Raw genomic sequence first — 3,594 nt, 5'->3', positions numbered from 1 at the left:
AGCCTAAAATTGAGGATTACCAACACACCACTGCAATGGAGAAGGAAACAGTCAATAAAGGAGAGTTTCGTAGTGGGTGTGGCAAGTCTACGAGCGATGATTATTTCTATCGGGCTACTGGACAGAGACTACACAAGGAAGACTCGCCGGAAATACACACTCTGCACACTGCTGTGCTGTCCACTACAAGATAGACGTCCTGAGGCCTATCCCGCTGTGTGCTAGACGAAGTATAGCTACTGCGACAAGTAGACAAGCAGGTCAGGGACTATAGACAGACCTAAAACGGAGGATTACTAGCAACAACAGTGCAAGGGAAAATGAAACAGTCAATAAAGGATAGTTTCATAGTGGGTGTGGAAAGTTAAAATGGGATGATCACTCCGACCAGGCTGCCTACAATGACACACTCTGCACCCTACAGGATGACACCTTTGTGAACAAGGAAAATTACGTTCAACTACTCTAATAGAACATACATCTACCTTACTAGGCGATGAATCGTGGGGACCATATCATTTAGTTGCTATTGCAGTCTTCAATGTGTAGGGAAACATGGACACATTTTCACTCCTTGGTAACTCAGCAGGGACAGCTGAAACTTCCAGAAGCTCTACTGAGCAACCACTCTTCGTATGAAGGATTCACCTGGGATATGCTGATATACAACTCTTCACATATGCTGGCGTTGACCTTGCTCAGTGTAGCCGATTAACTTGAATACCATACTTAATACTGTACTGCATACACACTTTGTCATGTAATAAGTAAACAACACAACAATACCATGACTAGGATGTAGAAATGAAACTCCAATTCAGTTACTCATATTGACAAAACAATCTATCTGAATAATACCACTATATGTGACAAATGCAACTTGAATTAGAATATAGCTCATTGTGGTAATGCACCAACCATTGGTCAACTGATCCTCATGCCACACTCAAGCACTTTATGTTAGTTCATGCAACATCATCCAAATGAAGTATAGAGTACATCCCAATTGTGGTATTTGTCTGCCACTCAAAACTAATTTAATGTATGTACATGGTTGTAATGGGACCTGCATGAGTACTGCACAGATGCGCAGAAATTCCAGTGCACAAGGCCAACTTGCATTATAAAAACTATAACATCAGTCACTCATTGTTCATGAAGCCACCAACATTATAGCTAGATTTTAGTGCCACACACAATTGTAGAGATTATGCATGCACATAAGTAGCTATGTGTAATCATGACTTTGTTGGTATGTAATGATGTGATTACTTCTTGATCATTAGTAATGTTCAAACTTTAAGTGTATTCACACAATAGCACACAATTGTCTTAGTATCACGCGCATTTTGCGCGGGTACACCTAGTAATAATAATAACTAGTGGTACCCGCGCAAAATGTGCGTGATACTAAGACAATTGTTATGTCCTATTGTGTGAATGCACTTAAATTTGAACATTACTAATGAGCAAGGAGTTCACATCATTACATACCAACAAAGACATGATTACACATAGCTACTGATGTGCATACATAATTTCCTCAATTGTGTGTGGCAGTGTGTGAGTTATAATGTTGGTGGCTTTGTGCACTGGAATTTCTGCACATCTGTACAGTACTCATGCAGAACACAGTTCTCATGAAGGTGGCGCATCAAGATGTGCCCCATTACAACCATGAAAAAGATTAGTTTTGAATGGCAGGGATGTACTCAACTTTGATGATGTTACATGAACTAACAAAGTCTTTGAGTGTGGTATGAGGATCAATTTACCAATAGTTGGTGCATCACCACAATGAGCTATGTTCTAATTCAACTTGCATTTGGCACATTCATTTTGTATATTTATGTAGTCAATTTGAGTAACTGAATTGTAGTTTTATTTCTACATCCTAGTCATGGTAGTGTAATGTTTACTTATCGCATGATCAGCTGTACTGAGCAAGGTCAACACAACCATGTGGATTTGGATAGAGAAGAGTTCTTTTGTTGCTTTCTGAATCAAGGTGCATTACCAAGATGAATATAGCTGCTAAGGCCAATAGAACATTAAACTTTTTGAAACGCAATCTGAGTTGCTGCTCATCTAACATCAAAGCAACAGCCTACCTTACGATAGTACGACCGTCAATGGAATACGCTGCAGTCATCTGGGACCCATACCACCATAACAATATTCAACAGCTAGAGAAAGTACAGCGTAGGGCAGCTAGATGGGTCCTAAATGATTTCAATCGATTCAGCTCAGTCACAGCTATGTTACAGCATCTTTCTTGGCCAAGCCTTCAGCTGAGACGTAAAATATCCAGATTACAAGCACTTTTTAAAATTATACATCAAGATTATTCACTGTCAATTCCTCTTCATTTTATTTCAATGACAAGATCCACCAGACTATATCACCCACATCGTTTTATTCTACCAAATTCATCTACCCATTCATACCAACAGAGCTTTTTCTCCAGATCAATTAAGGATTGGAACAACTTACCATCTTCCATCATTGAGAGCAACAATATTGACTCTTTTTCAGCGGAACTGCAAACATTGTATGGAACTCTATAACTGTAATCTTTGTAACTACGTAGCTAAATTCATTTTATGATTGCTTTTTTTTTCCTGAGCATATCAGCTGTGCTGTCTGCTCAGTAACAATAATAATAATAATAATGAATCCTTCATATGAAGAGTGGTTACTCTAAAGAGATTGACTGATTGATTGTTGGTAGAGAGGTTGTGTGTGTTCTATTAGGGTAGATATCGCGATGTATGTTCTATTAGGGTAGTTCAACATAGATAAGTAATAGAGCTTCTAGAAATTTCAGCTGTCCCTGTGGAGTTACCAAGGAATGAAAACGTATCTTATGTCCCCCTACACATTGAAGACTGCAACAGTCACTTCATGATGTTGTCCACGATTCGAAGCCTGGTAAGGTAGATGTATGTTTTATTAGAGTAGTTGAACGTAATCTTCCGTTCTGTATCTCTCATAATGGCGAATCTTCCTTGTGTAGTCTGTTAGGTAGCCTAATTGGATTGATCATAGCTCGTTAAATTGCCACCCCTACTACGACTGTTTCCTTCTCCCTTACAGTGGTGTTGCTGGTAATCCTCCGTTTTAGGTCTGTCTGTAGTCCCTGTCATGCTTGCATTCGTGTCGCAGTAGCTGACACTTCTCTATCCTTGTAGTGGACAGCACAGCAGGGTGCAGAGTGTGTATACCCGGCGAGTCTTCCTTCTGTACACTGTCAAGTAGCCCGATCATAGCTCGTAGACTTGCCACACCCACTATGAAACTCTCCTTTTATACTGGTGGGTGTGATAAAAAAATTTTTTTTTAGTTGCCGGATGATAGCGTACACACCAGATCACATGATCAAATTCGCTGATGTGATTGGTTAAATGATGAAAAAGTGATTGATCCTATCTCACTGTAAGCTTTGAGATATTAAATTATAACCGTGACGTCATCTGATTTCTATTGGCAACGCGTGTATACCGGGATGCCGTATACGCGTATCGTAAACTTATAATGGCCATTGACAGTGATAAGTATCTCGCAACCAAAGTTAGCACGTAATGATAGACACGA

The sequence above is a fragment of the Dysidea avara genome, chromosome 8 (genome assembly GCF_963678975.1).
Source record: "Dysidea avara chromosome 8, odDysAvar1.4, whole genome shotgun sequence".
Taxonomy (NCBI): Eukaryota; Metazoa; Porifera; class Demospongiae; order Dictyoceratida; family Dysideidae; genus Dysidea; species Dysidea avara.
This window is presented reverse-complemented; position numbering follows the sequence as displayed.